This window comes from Trichomycterus rosablanca, chromosome 1 (genome assembly GCF_030014385.1).
Source record: "Trichomycterus rosablanca isolate fTriRos1 chromosome 1, fTriRos1.hap1, whole genome shotgun sequence".
Taxonomy (NCBI): Eukaryota; Metazoa; Chordata; class Actinopteri; order Siluriformes; family Trichomycteridae; genus Trichomycterus; species Trichomycterus rosablanca.
The window spans coordinates 1,916,198-1,934,737 of NC_085988.1; the positions used below are offsets into that span (position 1 = coordinate 1,916,198).

Genomic DNA, 18,540 nt, shown 5'->3' on the forward strand with positions numbered 1-18,540 from the left:
CTGCTATAATTATTTAATTTTTTATCTGCTATAATTATTTATTTCTGTTAATCTGCTATAATTTTTTTTTTTTATTAATCTGCTATAATTTTTTATTTTTTAATCTGCTATAAATATTTATTTTTTAATCTGCTATAATTATTTATTTTTTAATCTGCTATAATTATTTATTTTTATTAATCTGCTGTAATTATTTATTTTTAATCTGCTATAATTATTTATTTTTATTAATCTGCTATAATTATTTATTTTTTAATCTGCTATAAATATTTATTTTTTAATCTGCTATAATGATTTATTTTTGTTAATCTGCTATAATTATTTATTTTTTTAATTTGCTATAATTATTTATTTTCATTAATCTGCTATAATTATTTAATTTTTTATCTGCTATAATTATTTATTTCTGTTAATCTGCTATAATTTTTTTTTTTTATTAATCTGCTATAATTTTTTATTTTTTAATCTGCTATAAATATTTATTTTTTAATCTGCTATAATTATTTATTTTTTAATCTGCTATAATTATTTATTTTTTTAATTTGCTATAATTATTTATTTTTATTAATCTGCTATAATTATTTATTTTTGTTAATCTGCTACAATTATTTATTTTAATTAATCTGGTATAATTATTTATTTTTAATAATCTGCTATAATTATTTATTTTTTAATCTGCTATAATTATTTATTTTTGTTAATCTGCTACAATTATTTATTTTTGTTAATCTGCTACAATTATTTATTTTTATTAATCTGGTATAATTATTTATTTTTTAATCTGCTATAATTATTTATTTTTATTAATCTGCTATAATTATTTATTTTTTAATCTGCTATAAATATTTATTTTTTAATCTGCTATTATTATTTATTTTTTAATCTGCTATAATTATTTATTTTTATTAATCTGCTATAAATATTTATTTTTTAATCTGCTATAATTATTTATTTTTTAATCTGCTATAATTATTTATTTTATTATTTTTTAAATATAATTATTTATTTTTATTTATCTGCTATAATGATATATTTATTATTCTGCTATAATAATGTCGAGTCATCCACATACTTTTGGCTTTGAGGTTCCATCATTTTTGTTTCCTGTCTCATCACCAGTGTTGTTGATTGTTTACAGAAGCGTCTCCTCTGAACTTCTCAGAAGCTCATGTTCTGACCAGCACTGCAAACTCCAACGTCACCTTACTGTGCAACATCTCGGGCGCTGGTGAGCTGACCTGGTATCACCTGGCTTCAGACCGGTTAACTCTTCTCATATCCGCCCAGAAGGTTCCCATCCTGAAGGTCCTTCCCGAATATTACAACAATAACAGGAGTCGCTTCGTTCAGGTCCCTGATGCTGAGAAGAATGTGGCCAGACTGACCATCGTCAACGTCACCAGTCAGGATCTGGGACTGTATTTCTGTGGAACCACATCGAAACCACCGACGATGATGTTCTGGAGAGGCACCAGGCTACGGTTTGAAGGTTGGTCATGCTAGTTAGCTAAAGCTGTTGTATGCAGGAATCCAATTGGAACACCCTAGCAACCACCTGAGATAGTAAAGCAACTAGCCAGCTATGCCACATCAACCACCTAGCAATCATCTAAGAACAGCTCAAGAACTACCTGAAACAACAAAGTAACCAGCTAGTCACGAGAGATACCATTGCACCGACCAGCAAACGTCTAGAAACCAATTGGAACACCTTGCAACCACAAACCAAACCCTTAGCAACCAATCAATTCAAATAGCAATAAACATTTGAACGACAAAGTGCACTGTGAATTAGTTTAGTAAAAAAGTTGATTTTAATAATATTCATTTTATTTATTGGAATTATTTAGATTTAGATACTGAAGAACCAGAAGACAGCTGCTGTAAACAAAAAGAATTAAGTACAGAAGGTAAGAAACACGGAACAGAATTTCTGCTGTAACAGAATGATTATGTTTATTTTATTAATAAAGTGTTTCTCTCTAAAGGTAACGTGAGTTTATGTGAGAAGGTGTTGATGTTCGGAGGGGTTGGTGTAGCCGCTCTCTGCTTCGTCCTCGTTACAGTGGTAGCCTGCAGCGTCTGTCGGAACAACAAATAAGTCATCAGATTTTATCATCATCGATAATCATGTAAATATTATTCAAGTGTAAATACGTACGTGAACGTGAGTGTAATTAAAACACCTAAATCACCACCCCATCTCAGTGGTGTTCAAAATTAGGACTTTCTCTTGAGCCAATCAGAGGTGGACTTGCTGATTAAATCTTTATCTGTAATAAATGGAATGAAAAGCTACGTTTTGTGTTTTCTTGTAATTTTGTGGTTTTCTTTATCATAATATGTGAACTGGTTGGAAGATCTGAAACATTTAGATGTGCTGAATTAGTAAAGATTTGAGGAAATTAGGAAGGGGGCAAATACTTATTCTCTTCAGCACTGTAGCTAAAATGTGATGAAATACCAGCGCAGGAGTCTTAACAGAACGTTACTGAGCTAACCGGCTAATAAAGACCACAAGCATGGATAGATGTGGAGGTGATTATGGAGGTGATAATGGAGATGTTTGAGGTGATTATGGAGGAGATTATTGAGGTGACTGTAGAGGTGATTATTAAGGTGATTGTTGAGATGTTTGAGATGATTATGGATGTTTTTGACATGATTAAGGAGGTGATTGAGATGATTATGGGGGTGATTGAGGTGATTATGGGGGTGATTAAGATGATTATGAAGGTATTTGAGATGATTATGGATGTTTTTGACATGATTAAGGAGGTGATTGAGGTGATTATGGGGGTGATTAAGATGATTGTAGAGATGTTTGAGATGATTATGGATGTTTTGACATGATTAAGGAGGTGATTGAGAGGATTGTAGAGATGTTTGAGATGATTATGGATGTTTTTGACATGATTAAGGAGGTGATTGAGGTGATTATGAAGGTGATTGAGATGATTGTAGAGATGTTTGAGATGATTATGGATGTTTTGACATGATTAAGGAGGTGATTGAGGTGATTATGAAGGTGATTGAGGTGATTAAGGAGGTGATTGTAGAGATGATTATGAAGGTGATTGAGGTGATTATGGAGGTCATTCAGGTGATTATGGAGATGATTGAGATTATTATGAAGGTGACTGAGGTGATTGTTGAGATGTTTGAGATGGTTATGGATGTTTTTGACATGATTAATGAGGTGATTGAGGTGATTATGGAGGTGATTGAGATGATTATGAAGGTGATTGAGGTGATTATGGAGGTGATTGAGATGATTGTAGAGATGATTAAGGAAGTGATTAAGGTGATTATATAGATGATTTTGGAGGTGATTATGGAGGTGATAATGTAGATGTTTGGGATGATTTTGACGGTGATTATGGGGTGATAATGTAGATGTTTGGGATGATTTTGGAGGTGATTATGGAGGTGATAATGTAGATGTTTGGGATGATTTTGGAGGTGATTATTGAGATGACTGTAGAGGTGACTATTGAGTTGATTGTAGAGATGTTTAAGATGATTAAGGAGGTGATTGAGGTGATTATGGAGGTGATTCAGGTGATTATGGAGATGATTCAGGTGATAATGGAGATGATTGAGATAATTATGAAGGTGATTGAGGTGATTGTAGAGATGTTTGAGATGGTTATGGATGTTTTTGACATGATTGAGGAGGTGATTGAGGTGATTATAGAGATATTTGAGATGATTAAGGAGGTGATTATGGAGGTGATTGAGATGATTATGGAGATGTTTGAGATGATTATGGATGTTTTTGAAATGATTAAGGAGGTGATTGAGGTGATTATAGAGATGATTGTGGAGGTGATTTTAAGGAGGTGTTTGAGATGATTGTAGGGGTGATTAGGGTGATTATGGAGGTGTTTAAGGAGGTGATTATAGAGATGACTGTGGAGGTGATTAAGGAGGTGATAATGTAGATGTTTGGGATGATTTTGGAGGTGATTATGTAGGTGATTATAGAGGTGATTACGGAGATGTTTGACATGATTGAGGAGGTGATTGAGGTGATTATAGAGATGTTTGGGATGATTTTGGAGGTGATTGTGGAGGTGATTATGGAGGTGATTATGGAGATGTTTGGGATGGTTTTGGAGGTGATTATGGAGGTGTTTGAGATGATTTTGGAGGTGATTATGGAGGTGTTTGAGATGATTTTGGAGGTGAAGTTGTCTGGATCTCTGGTAACCTTCATTAGAAGAATAAAATCCTCTACATGTTTATTGACCTTTATTGACGTGGATGAAAAGCTCTGGTTTGGTCTGCAACAGTAAAAGATCTAGACTTAACCAGGAAGTGGTTTTGGTTCGTCTGCAGGCAGGCGGATCTGAAAACGATTCCACACTCGACTGGTTTGATCAGTAAACCTGCGTCCTAATTTTTTGTTTGTGGTGTTTCATAAGTATTTTAGGTTCCTGAACTCTGTATAAACACTTCTGTAAACAAACGAGAGGAGAAATTAATCACTGTTCTTCACTTCATCACATTTATCACATATTTCATGTCATGACTGAATTTCATAAGATTTAAGGAACCTCATCAGGCCTGTAAACACCATCTCACCCTCAGCTGCTCTGTTTCCAACAAGCACTGCAACTCAGCCTCAAACCTGAGGTACAGCTCGGTCTCAAACCTGAGGTACAGCTCAATCTCAAACCTGAGGTACAGCTCAATCTCAAACCTGAGGTACAGCTCGGTCTCAAACCTGAGGTACAGCTCAATCTCAAACCTGAGGTACAGCTCGGTCTCAAACCTGAGGTAAAGCTCGGTCTCAAACCTGAGGTACAGCTCAATCTCAAACCTGAGGTACAGCTCAATCTCAAACCTGAGGTAAAGCTCAGTCTCAAACCTGAGGTAAAGCTCAGTCTCAAACCTGAGGTAAAGCTCCATCTCAAACCTGAGGTACAGCTCGGTCTCAAACCTGAGATACAGCTCGGTCTCAAACCTGAGGTACAGCTCAATCTCAAACCTGAGGTACAGCTCGGTCTCAAACCTGAGGTACAGCTCGGTCTCAAACCTGAGATACAGCTCGGTCTAAAACCTGAGGTACAGCTCAATCTCAAACCTGAGGTACAGCTCGGTCTCAAACCTGAGGTACAACTCGGTCTCAAACTTGAGGTACAGCTCGGTCTCAAACCTGAGATACAGCTCGGTCTAAAACCTGAGGTACAGCTCAATCTCAAACCTGAGGTACAGCTCGGTCTCAAACCTGAGGTACAACTCGGTCTCAAACCTGAGGTACAGCTCGGTCTCAAACCTGAGGTACAGCTCAATCTCAAACCTGAGGTACAGCTCGGTCTCAAACCTGAGGTACAGCTCAATCTCAAACCTGAGGTACAGCTCGGTCTCAAACCTGAGGTAAAGCTCAATCTCAAACCTGAGGTACAGCTCGGTCTCAAACCTGAGGTACAGCTCAATCTCAAACCTGAGGTACAGCTCAATTTCAAACCTGAGGTACAGCTCGGTCTCAAACCTGAGGTACAGCTCGGTCTCAAACCTGAGGTACAGCTCGGTCTCAAACCTGAGGTACAGCTCGGTGTCAAACCTGAGGTACAGCTCAATCTCAAACCTGAGGTACAGCTCGGTCTCAAACCTGAGGTACAGCTCAATCTCAAACCTGAGGTACAGCTTAATCTCAAACCTGAGGTACAGCTCGGTCTCAAACCTGAGGTACAGCTCAATCTCAAACCTGAGGTACAGCTCAATCTCAAACCTGAGGTACAGCTCAATCTCAAACCTGAGGTACAGCTCAATCTCAAACCTGAGGTACAGCTCAATCTCAAACCTGAGGTACAGCTCGGTCTCAAACCTGAGGTACAGCTCAATCTCAAACCTGAGGTACAGCTCAATTTCAAACCTGAGGTACAGCTCGGTCTCAAACCTGAGGTACAGCTCGGTCTCAAACCTGAGGTACAGCTCGGTCTCAAACCTGAGGTACAGCTCAATCTCAAACCTGAGGTACAGCTCGGTCTCAAACCTGAGGTACAGCTCGGTCTCAAACCTGAGGTACAGCTCAATCTCAAACCTGAGGTACAGCTCGGTCTCAAACCTGAGGTACAGCTCAATCTCAAACCTGAGGTACAGCTCAATCTCAAACCTGAGGTACAGCTCAATCTCAAACCTGAGGTACAGCTCGGTCTCAAACCTGAGGTACAGCTCAATCTCAAACCTGAGGTACAGCTCGGTCTCAAACCTGAGGTAAAGCTCAATCTCAAACCTGAGGTACAGCTCAATCTCAAACCTGAGGTACAGCTCAATCTCAAACCTGAGGTACAGCTCAATCTCAAACCTGAGGTACAGCTCGGTCTCAAACCTGAGGTACAGCTCAATCTCAAACCTGAGGTACAGCTCGGTCTCAAACCTGAGGTACAGCTCGGTCTCAAACCTGAGGTACAGCTCGGTCTCAAACCTGAGGTACAGCTCGGTCTCAAACCTGAGGTACAGCTCAATCTCAAACCTGAGGTACAGCTCAATCTCAAACCTGAGGTACAGCTCGGTCTCAAACCTGAGGTACAGCTCGGTCTCAAACCTGAGGTACAGCTCAATCTCAAACCTGAGGTACAGCTCGGTCTCAAACCTGAGGTACAGCTCAATCTCAAACCTGAGGTACAGCTCAATCTCAAACCTGAGGTACAGCTCAATTTCAAACCTGAGGTACAGCTCGGTCTCAAACCTGAGGTACAGCTCGGTCTCAAACCTGAGGTACAGCTCGGTCTCAAACCTGAGGTACAGCTCAATCTCAAACCTGAGGTACAGCTCAATCTCAAACCTGAGGTACAGCTCGGTCTCAAACCTGAGGTACAGCTCAATCTCAAACCTGAGGTACAGCTTAATCTCAAACCTGAGGTACAGCTCGGTCTCAAACCTGAGGTACAGCTCGGTCTCAAACCTGAGGTACAGCTCAATCTCAAACCTGAGGTACAGCTCGGTCTCAAACCTGAGGTAAAGCTCAATCTCAAACCTGAGGTACAGCTCGGTCTCAAACCTGAGGTAAAGCTCAATCTCAAACCTGAGGTACAGCTCGGTCTCAAACCTGAGGTACAGCTCAATCTCAAACCTGAGGTACAGCTCGGTCTCAAACCTGAGGTACAGCTCGGTCTCAAACCTGAGGTACAGCTCAATCTCAAACCTGAGGTACAGCTCGGTCTCAAACCTGAGGTACAGCTCGGTCTCAAACCTGAGGTACAGCTCAATCTCAAACCTGAGGTACAGCTCGGTCTCAAACCTGAGGTACAGCTCAATCTCAAACCTGAGGTACAGCTCAATCTCAAACCTGAGGTACAGCTCAATCTCAAACCTGAGGTACAGCTCGGTCTCAAACCTGAGGTACAGCTCGGTCTCGATCCTGAGGTTGTAACAGACACAGCGTACTGTGTCTAAGAGACATCTCGTGAGAGTTGAGTGTGGGGAAGGTGGAGCTAAGCATATGCACTGTTGTAATAGAGCTAACTTATATCTAACTTCTCTATATACATGTTTAGTAACGCTACCATGGTGTTCCTACTATAATTCTTTTATGTGTAAAGGGAATCATAGTAGTTGTTTGACCTGGCTTTATATGGTCACTGCAGTAATAAAGGAGCCGTTATTGGAACGTCTACAGTTGTGTCTGTGTGTGTGTTCGCCCGGCCCTCTAACTTTTCTGCGGAGCACCTGGTCTCTCACTCCGGGTAAGAAGCGTTACAAGTGACGCCCGAACAAATGTCTCTGGACCTGACGTCCTACTTTTAGTGGATATGTTTGTATTTTGAAACTGTTTTTAACCAGCTAGACGCTCTATAAACTAGCTGAGAGACTTAAACTAAACTGTGCGTTAGCCGTTAGCAACGAGCTACTCGCTACGAAGATATACACGGCAACAGCGCAAGCGAACTCTGGACAAACTGCGTGAATTTAAACTCTGTCGGTGGATTTTTCATGTGGAAGACTGTTGACTGTGTTAATGCTTGTGCGAGGAGCGAACTGTGAGTGTTTTCGTGATTTTTTTTGCGTCTTTGCATCCTACTTTGCCGTGGAGTGACTGAACTGTTTACCCCTCGTGTGTGTGTGTGTATATACGGCTGCACGCGTGGATGAAGCTGCACGTTTTCCTCTCGCTCCGCCCCTATGTTTTGCTGGTTGGAGTGAAACGGACGCTCAGTAACTGTACAGTGAGTGACTTTAATGAATGTTTGGCTGTTTTTGGTAATTTTTTCTGTAATTTTTCTCTTCCTCGCGTTGTGCGTGTTCGCACTGGACTAACACTCGGACCTTCTAAAGTTAAGTGTACTCATAACTTTGCATATTATTGTAACTGCTGGAAGAGAGAAAACAATCAAACCTGAGTTTCTAAGTGTTAAGTAATGCCGTATGTGCTTTGTTGCCTATATAGATAATTTTGTTTTATTAATACAATTATTAAGTTCAAGTTTGATATATTGAAATGAATCAGGTTATCATTGAAATTGTTAGTGACTTGGGGGTTTACTCTGGAAATAGGTTATTTCAGTTACTACATTTATACGGGTAATCTGAAAAATTTTCATTATACTGTACTAAGTATATTTGCATGTTCTGTTCCCCTGACTCACAGACTGACTTACCTCACCCTGCGCCTGCTGTCAGACAAAGGCGTCCACAGCATTCAAACAGCGAACTGAAAGACCAAGTACAGTCACTACAAGATGAGGTGAGACTCCTCCAACAATGTTTAAATGACTCGCTGAAATTACAGAAAAGCATGTTTGACCAGTGGAGCAAATCTAGTGTCTCAGCTATACATGTTTCAGATGTTAATCACATTCATTCCGCCCGAGTCACTTCTTACACAAAGTCCGGTGGATTTGAGTCACACCTCTAGAATTGTTGCTTCTATTCTGCACCAGTCTAAGCTGGAGCCACCTATATTTGCTGGGGATGGTAAAGTCTTGCCTGAGGATTGGCTTCAGTCCATGAACATTTACAGAAATTCACTTGACTTAACAGATGGGCAGGTGTTCCTTGAACTTCTGCGGTTCCTAGCCAAGGAACCACGGAAATGGTTCAGTGTCCTTAAAACACACATTGTCACATGGACACAATTCTGTGATCTATTCAAGAAAGTCTTTCTGCCATCTGACAACCAGGAGAGAGTCCTGAGGGGAATTCTGGACCGTTTCCAGGCTCCTGAAGAACCACTTCCTACTTTTGTAGCTCACATGCTTAGTGAGTTCAACAAACTGTTAAACCCCCCCAATTAACAAAGCCAAGTTGACCTTATATGTAAGCACACTCTGGAGAGATATAGAGTAGCACTCTATGGCACACCTCTGTCTTCAGTAATGGATCTTCTTTTACGGGCCCATGAGCTCCACTCTGTTCTTGGCCCCAGCAGTCGTCGCAGCTCGAATGATCAAAAATGGGGCGACCTACCTAAGGAAACGCATTGTTTCAAGTGTTCTCTACCTGGCTACACGTCTCGCACTTGCCCTAATTGTAATTCCACTTCTCAGGTGAACGCGAGTGGTCACAGTATCTCTACTGATAACACACCTCGTCCCTTTAAATCCCTGGTGGATGATCCTGGGGAAGACACCATGTCTGGCGAAAAGCATCCTAGTGTCATGGAAATGCCAGGCAGTCAGAAGGGAAACTTCAGAGGAGGGAGGATGTTTTTCAGAGGCAACCCTCCCTCCAGAAAATAATGCCTCACTCACCTTGTGCCAACCAGTCAACTCAGCCTGTCTTAGGACATGTAGAGGATGTTTCCTCAGAAGTTTTCTGGAACACACCTTTTAGAACCAAAGTAAATTTCAAAGGTAGAGCACTGCCTGCCACACTGGACACGGGGGCCTCCTTATCTGCTATACGTGCTGACCTTTTCCCTGTGAATGATTCTAGTACATCCAAAGCTCAACCTTGGACAGCCCCACAAATACAGTTAGCTGATGGTGCATCTTGCGAACCCTCAGGCATTACTTGGCTGTCAATAGGCTTCCAGGGGCAGCGTTTCTACCATAGATTCGTCATCATTCCAAACTTATCCTCACCAATGATTCTGGGTATGGATTTTATGCTACGTGCTTCAGTCAGTATCCACATTCCATCCAGAACAGTGACAATTAATGATGACAAACTTAATTATGCCCCCAATGCTGATGAGATCTTCCAGAGTGAGTACATGACATGTCTGGATGCTCCAACTCATGATCTGCATAGCAAAGTGGAAGAAGCCTCACTAGACTCAAACCAGAAAGAAAAGTTGTTGAACCTACTGGAGGACCAATCTGCCTTCCGCCTTATCGCACATCACCTGAAAAGAAGAGAATTATTGAGGATCAAATTGAAAAAATGCTTAAAGACAGTATTATTGAGCCCTCTCACAGTCCATGGGCTGCACCGGTTGTGAATGTGAAAAAACCTTGTGGAGAACCGAGGTTATGTGTGGACTACAGAGGTCTGAACCAGCTTACAGTGAAAGACTCTTACCAACTTCCAAGAGTGGATGAATCACTAGACTTCTTGGCTCGAGGAAAATTTCTCTCTACTATTGACTTAGCACGAGGCTACTGGCAGGTGGCGGTAGATGAGGATTCAAGGGCCAAGACTGCTTTCGTTTCACACTGTGGATTATACCAGTTCAGGGTCCTCCCATTTGGCTTATGTAATGCTCCGGCAACCTTCCAGAGGCTCATGAGTACAGTCCTTGCTGGTCTAATTTACAAGACTTGCGCCGTGTATTTGGACGACATTGTCATTGCATCCCCAACTTTCGAGCAGCATTTGAAAGACTTGGGTGAAGTCCTTGCTCGGCTCCAATCTGCTGGCTTGTCCATAAAGCTAAGCAAGTGTCAGTTTTGTCTCAGTGAACTTATCTTTCTCGGCTACCGCGTTACCCCCGATGGTGTTCTGTCAGACCCGTCCAAAATAAGCGCTGTGATGGACTTCAAAACCCCAGGAAATGTGAAGCAGGTGAGACAGTTCCTGGGATTGATGAGTTACTACCGTCGCTTCATTTCTGGTTATTCTCAAGTAGCTGAACCATTGTTTGCACTCACGAAAAATGTACAGTTCACATGGGACTCAAGTTGCGAATCTGCCATGAACACACTGAAAGATCATCTGACTTCTGCACCAGTGCTAAGATTTCCTGACTTCTCACGCCCATTTTTCATTCACACCGATGCCTGTGATGCTGGCCTAGGTGCTGCCCTGATGCAGAGAGATCAGGATGGTCAAGACATTGCTGTGGCATATGCAAGCCGTTCACTGCATAAGGCAGAAAAGCCATATTCTACTCCAGAAAAAGAATGTTTGTGAGTCATCTGGGCTCTAGAGCACTTCAGACCATACATTAAAGGCCTGCATGTGACAATTTTCACGGATCAGAGTAGCCTGAAATGGTTGATGTCACGCCCTAACCCTTTGGGCCGACTCGCAAGATGGTCTCTTAGACTGCAGGACTTTGATTTTAGCATTGTCCATAAGCCGGGAGCTCGTAACAAGGTTCCTGATGCACTTTCTCGCAACCCCTTGCCAAGTGAAGATACTCCCTTTGACATCCTCCCAGACTATGCTTGCATAGCCGGCCTTGATCTTCGTGCCTTACCTCCTGTGCTACTGCAGGACCGGCCCCACCTGAGGCAGCTACAGTTGGATGATTGTGAGACTGGCACCTTGCTGCGGGAACTGGACAGTGTCCTCGATATTGACAAGAGTGAGTTAGATACCCAGTACATCGAACAGGACGGGCTGTTGTACTTCCTGGATCCTAAAATGCACTGTGCCCTACACCCTATGAAGCAGCTAAAGCTTTTTGCGCCTACTGCCATTAAGGGCACTCTACTTAACCACTACCATGACCACCCCACTGCTGGACATTTGGGTATCTCAAAAACTTTGGCCCGGCTGAAGCTCAGATTTTTTTGGCCCAAGATGGCTTCTGATGTTAAGAGATATGTGGTGTCCTGTACTGTGTGCCAACTCACAAAGCCCAGTCAGAGGAAGCCTGCAGGCCTTATGGTTCCCATCAAGCCTCAGAGACCATGGGAGTATGTTGGAGTTGATTTTGTGGGTCCACTGCCACGCACAGCACGTGGAAATGCTCACATAATTGTCTTTGTGGACTACTTTTCAAAGTGGGTGAAAATAAGTGCAGTGAGAGAGGCTACGTCTCAAACTGCTTCAAGCAAGTTCTTAGGTGAAGTTTTTGCACGGCACGGCACGCCCAAATACCTCATCTCTGATCGTGGTTCACCCTTTGTCAGTGAGCTTTTTGAACATGTATTGTCCGCTCTTGGGTCTGAACACAGGCTTACAACGGCATACCATCCTCAAACTAATGCCACTGGGCGCGTTAACCGCACTCTAAAGACGGCCATTCGTGGATATGTAGGGGACAAACACACTGCATGGGATAAGTTTATTCCCCAAATATGTTTCACCCTACGGACCGCTCCACATGAGAGTACAGGATTCAGCCCGTCAATGATGCTTTATGGCCGGGAGTTGGATACTCCACTTGACTTAATCACACAACCTGACTGTGAAGGAACTGAAGAGCCAGAGGTTTCGTACCCTGAGAACCTGAGGTCATCACTTAAAGAAGCACATGATCATGCTAGAAGGGTGTTGGAAACAAGCCATGAAAGGCGTAAACACTACTATGACCTGAGGCGCCGTCCTGTGTCCTATCAACTGGATGATCTTGTTAGAATCAAGACACACCCCAGATCAGATGCAGTTGCTAACTTCACAGCTAAACTAGCTCCAGTGTACAGTGGCCCATACCGCATTTCCCAAAAGCTCTCGGATGTGACATATCGGCTTGAGAAGTCGGATACAGGAGAGGACTTTGGTGTCTTCCATGTTGTTAATCTGCAACCTTTCCACACATGGGACTCAGCTGCCCCTGGTTGTGTTGAGTCTGGTCATAATGGTTCGGAGCAGGACTCTCCTGAGCACATGTATGCTGAATCCATGGCCGATCTCTGTGACTTATTCCGCGACCATGACGGGGAGGCTGATGACAATTGTAAGGTTGCTGACTTGGTTTCACATGACGTTGACAATGACGCTACTGAACCACATTTCTTGCCAGACACTTCTCATGCCGCAGATCCCTTGGCTGACTCTGGTCCTGACACAGTTGGTCAGTATAATCTTAGGCCCAGACGAGTGCCTAGGGTCACTTCTGACTGGTCAACTAATAGGTGGACTAACCCCTACCATAGTGACAGACTTAACTATTAGTCAGTGCTGTGTCCATTTTCTGTTATGGTTTAAAAGACATTTAATGAGGTTGTAAAGAAGGCACACAGTTTTGGGTTACATGTTGTTTCAAGCTTTAACAATGCAGCTCGGTCTCGAACCTGAGGTAAAGCTTGGCCTTGAACCCTCAGAACACCTGATCTTGGCTCTTCTCAGAAGCTAAGCAGGGTTGTGCTTGGTCAGTACTTGGATGGGAGACCAGCTGGGAATTCTGAGTGCTGTAAGCTTTTAGGGAATTGTAACCTAGTGGGTAGAACTGTGGGCTATTGAACACAATGATGTGGGTTTGAATCTCGACTCTGGAGGGCGTGTCAGTAGAATATACCTTCCTCGTACACCACCAGGGTCTCCAGCAAAGGAAGAGGAACTGGTTACGACTACTGGGAGAAAATGCAGAAATAAAATAGTAAAAAATGTTAGATATATTTAATCTCCAGGAGCTTGGCTATGTCCAGTTAGATTTGATGATACCGGACAGGAGACCGTGGTTCCCTCATGCTGATATTTAATAAATACAAAGTAAAACAGTTCCAAAATCGAATCCCAAACCAAGTTCACAAACAAGAAGAGACATCAAGGTCACACACGATGCTCGTAACGCTCAGGCTAACTGAACATGCGGGGCTCACAATGTTAAATTCCTTCCAGATGTTACAAATCTACAGCAAACACAGATGTTCATTAAAGCTTTTTTATTATAAAACATAAAAAACATTTATGTTTATAAAAAAATACATTTACAATTCAGGATGGAAATAAACATAAACAGCAGAATAAATCCTTCATTTATAAATGAATTAGCTAAATTTTTGATCACGTTTTATATTTAACTATACTGTAAACTGCATGTTCGGCTGCTCCGGTATTTAGGAGTCACCACAGCGGATCCTTCCAGTCTACATGTCACAGTATTTACGCTAGATGCCCTTCCTGATGCAATCCTTCTTCTTGTACTGTATCTGGGCTTCTGAGCTGCACTAAGAGTGCACCTCCCAACGGCTCGGCTCTTTCAGACGCCCTTGATGCTCGTCTTCCTCGATTCCTGAGTGGTGGATCAAGATGTGCCGGACTTCGGACTAGTGGTTTGAATAGGCGGCACCATCAGGCATCAGAATCACAAACTCTGAAACAGTAGAAACACACGGACGTTAATCAGAGTTTTAAACGTGAGTCTATGATTAGCATCAGGATGTCCTGGTTAGCTGTGGGTTATGATGACGGTAGTGTTTCTCTCTTGAGGTAGAAATAAGGAACCCGTTAGGTAAGGAGCCGCTCACAAAAGCTGAGAGAGGAGAGTGGAAGATCTCAGAGTCCCAACGTTCCAAGTTCCAAACTTACGTACCAGCAAACCTTCCTGACTGTGGGCCTCAACCATCTCATCAGAACAACAAAGAATAAAACCCCACGTTAGTGCAGAAGACGACCTGAGGATGGACGGGATCAACATGACCAAGACCAACCAGACCAACCAAAGACTTCATGACCAAGAAACACAAAAAGGTTGAACTTGAACTTGGCAGAAGGAAACTCAAAACTGGAGCTGTTCGGTCACATGGATCAGCGGTTTGTCCTGACCAGAGAATATGATCCACACGGTCCAGCAGGGAAGAGTCAGTGATGATGTTCTTCTGCTGCAGGAACTGGCAATCTGGACCATGTGACGGGCATCATGGATTCATAGGACTACCAAGACATTATGATGAGGAACATTCTGCTCTCTGCTGTAATTGGACTTTTCAGCAGGATGATTATTCCAAACACACGTCCAAATCAACCAAAGCATGTTTCAGGAATCAGTCCTGGAATATCCTGGAGTGGATCTTCTCAATGTCCAGATTTAAATCCCACAGAAAGTCCTCGGGTTGGGTTTTTAAGAAGCGGCTGAACCTTAATGAGCTGGAAACTTCAGTGAAGGTTCCACAAGAAATGACTCATTAGAGGTTCTCAAGGCAGAAGGATGTTCCAGCAGGTACTGAGACCGAGGGCTGAATAATAAAACACATGGACATTTATCACTGTGTCTGAGTCACTGTAATCTGATCATTCTTACCGGTGTCCGTCTGATGATGATGTGATTAATCCTCAAGCTGTCGCTCTCCTTCACCTGTTTGCTTCTCACCATCCTGTGGTGGATTCAGAAGTTCCTGTTCTCCTGCTGGTCCATAAACACTTATATTTATTTAGATATATCAGACATCACCACACCCATTTCTGAATCCTTCAAAGCTATAGATGTGAATTAGAAGATGATCCCAATTTTTGTGTCCTCACACTGACCATTAGATAGATAGATAGATGGATGGATGGATGGATGGATGGATGGATGGATGGATGGATGATAGATAGATAGATAGATAGATAGATGGATGGATGGATGGATGGATGGATGGATGGATGGATGGATGGATGGATGGATGGATGGATAGATGATAGATAGATAGATAGATAGATAGATAGATAGATAGATAGATAGATAGATAGACAGACAGACAGACAGACAGACAGACAGACAGACAGACAGACAGACAGATAGATAGATAGATAGATAGATAGATGATAGATGGATGGATGGATGGATGGATGGATAGATGATAGATAGATGGATGGATGGATGGATGGATGGATGGATGGATGGATAGATAGATAGATAGATAGATGATAGATGGATGGATGGATAGATAGATAGATAGATAGATAGATAGATAGATAGATAGATAGATAGATAGATAGATAGATAGATAGATAGATAGATAGATAGATAGATAGATAGATAGATGATAGATGGATGGATGGATGGATGGATGGATGGATAGATGATAGATAGATGGATGGATGGATGGATGGATGGATGGATGGATGGATGGATGGATGGATGGATGGATGGATGGATGGATAGATAGATAGATAGATAGATAGATAGATAGATAGATAGATAGATAGATAGATAGATAGATGATAGATGGATGGATGGATGGATGGATGGATGGATAGATGATAGATAGATGGATGGATGGATGGATGGATGGATGGATGGATGGATGGATGGATGGATGGATGGATGGATGGATAGATAGATAGATAGATAGATAGATGGATGGATGGATGGATGGATGGATGGATGGATGGATGGATGGATGGATAGATGATAGATGGATGGATGGATGGATGGATGGATGGATGGATGGATGGATAGATAGATAGATAGATAGATAGATAGATAGATGATGCAAGTTACATAAATCAAAGTCAAAGAGTAAGTAATAGTACACACTATAGAGATTTACATTATACAAAAAAGTATCTGTGTAACCACTATATACTATATACTATATACTATATACTATAGAGATTTACATTATACAAAAAAGTATCTGTGTAACCACACACTTGGACAACACACAACAAAACAGGACCTGAGAGTACATATGGTATTTATATATTATTATTTATATTATATTATTTGAGTTTCGATGCCATGTTTTATTTTATCTGCATATTTTAATGTATGGCACAGATTATTCAGTCCAGCGAAGATGGAAATTCTTTGTCTAACCTTTTAAAGTACCAGGTTTGCATCACTAACCAGCCTCTTAGAGTAACCATTATAAACCATGTAGCTCAGGTTCAATTAATCACCTTCCAGCTCAAACACCGGCCTAATTCTACTCTAACCCTAGTGGTCTTCAATACTCCAGAAAAAGCCGTTCCTTGAGGATTCAGCTAATAGCTCATGGTAACAAACATTCACCATGGGTGGAAAATGTGCTTTTAAAATGGTGTGGAAAAGCACAAGTTAGGAGAAGATACAAAAATATTTCAGTATCTTCATTATGAAAAAGTGGAAAGTGGAGAGCAGCACCAACATCTCACCAACATCCGTCCATCCCTCTAAACTGAATGACCGAGCCAGGAGGAAATTCATCAGGAGAGCTTCCAAGAGGCCAATGGCAGCTTTTAAGGACTTGTTGGGCCCTTAACCCTCAATTGCTTAGACTGTATACTGTCACAGTACTGTAAAAGTCTGATTGGTCGGCTTACACAAAGCACGGTGGTGGTGATATTATGTTATGAGGACGTTTCTCCTCAGCAGGAACTGGGCAGCTGGTCAGAACCGAAGGGGAAATGGATGCTACCAAGTACATGCTGCCCTCTGCTGGATAGCTCAAGATGGGCAGGAGGTTCAAGACCTTCCAAAACAACAACTCCCCAAACACACCGCCAAAAAACCCCAACAACAACAAAGCAGTGGATTAAGACTGGAAGGTAAATGTTCCTCAGCAGCCAAGAACCTAAATCTGTCAGAGAATCTGTGGACGGACTTGAGGAGGACGATGCTCTGGCATTCACCAAGAAAGAGCAAATGTTCACCAATCTAGGTGAGCCAGGCTGGTAGGGAGGGATACAGATAATAATGAATAATATAAATAACAAATTAATAATGAATTCATGTTTAGAACCGGTTCCTTTTTGCTCGTCGTGTAAATAAAACCAGAGAAAGAGATTTTTTGTGACCATTTTAAAAGCGTATGAAGATTTTTTATAAGCAACTGTATTTGTTTAGCACTTTTCCTAATTTTTATTTATTACATTTAATTTTTTTTATTTAGGCTCTACTTACTGTTTGTTTTTATCCACTTCCAGAGAATTAATCCAATTAGTACACCGACACCAACAGTTACAACAACACCTTCATCAAAACAGAAGAACCGTGTTACACAGAACATTGTGTTCCTGATTTTAGAGACTTTCTTCAAAACACTGATAAGAACAAATTTTGAGGCTATCAATCATGACATGATCTTTATATTTACAGAATTTTGTCATACATTGCCCCAGTGGCTTAAGGAGTGCCCCAAGGCTCTGTTCTTGGACCCTTTTTTTTTTTACAGTATCTCCAAGGCCAGATCACTCATGATCATGGTTTTAATTGTTATGGTTATGCAGATTCAGCTTTACATTAGCACCACACCCCTTCCCCACGGTCTCATCTCAAGTCAAAGTCAAGTCAATTTTATTTATGCTGCACTTTCGACAATAGATATCGTCTCAAAGGAATCAGTGAGAGTCCAAGACTGGATGTTGTGTCCTTTTCTTCCACTTAATTGAGATAAAACAGAGCTATTACAGGTTGGCTCTAAGCTAAACTTTAACACTTTCTCTGTTACTCCCTTCTCTTCTTTGATGCACACGTTAATAATATTACTAGAGCTGTTTCCTAGTAATATTAGTGCTACACCTGAGGTTAAAGCCTACAAGTTTGAGGCTGCCAGCCAACAATGTGTTCCTGCT

General features: G+C 41.6%; 1 long non-coding RNA gene across 1 annotated transcript; it reads right to left on the minus strand.

Annotated features, from left to right (window-relative positions):
- Positions 1-14,037: 14,037 nt before the first annotated feature.
- Positions 14,038-17,941, minus strand: LOC134318036 (uncharacterized). Its single transcript, XR_010013321.1, has 3 exons — positions 17,870-17,941; positions 15,302-15,406; positions 14,038-14,374 (listed from the first exon to the last, which is right to left on the minus strand). It is a non-coding gene; the product is annotated as an uncharacterized LOC134318036 (long non-coding RNA).
- Between the last annotated feature and the right edge of the window lie 599 nt (positions 17,942-18,540).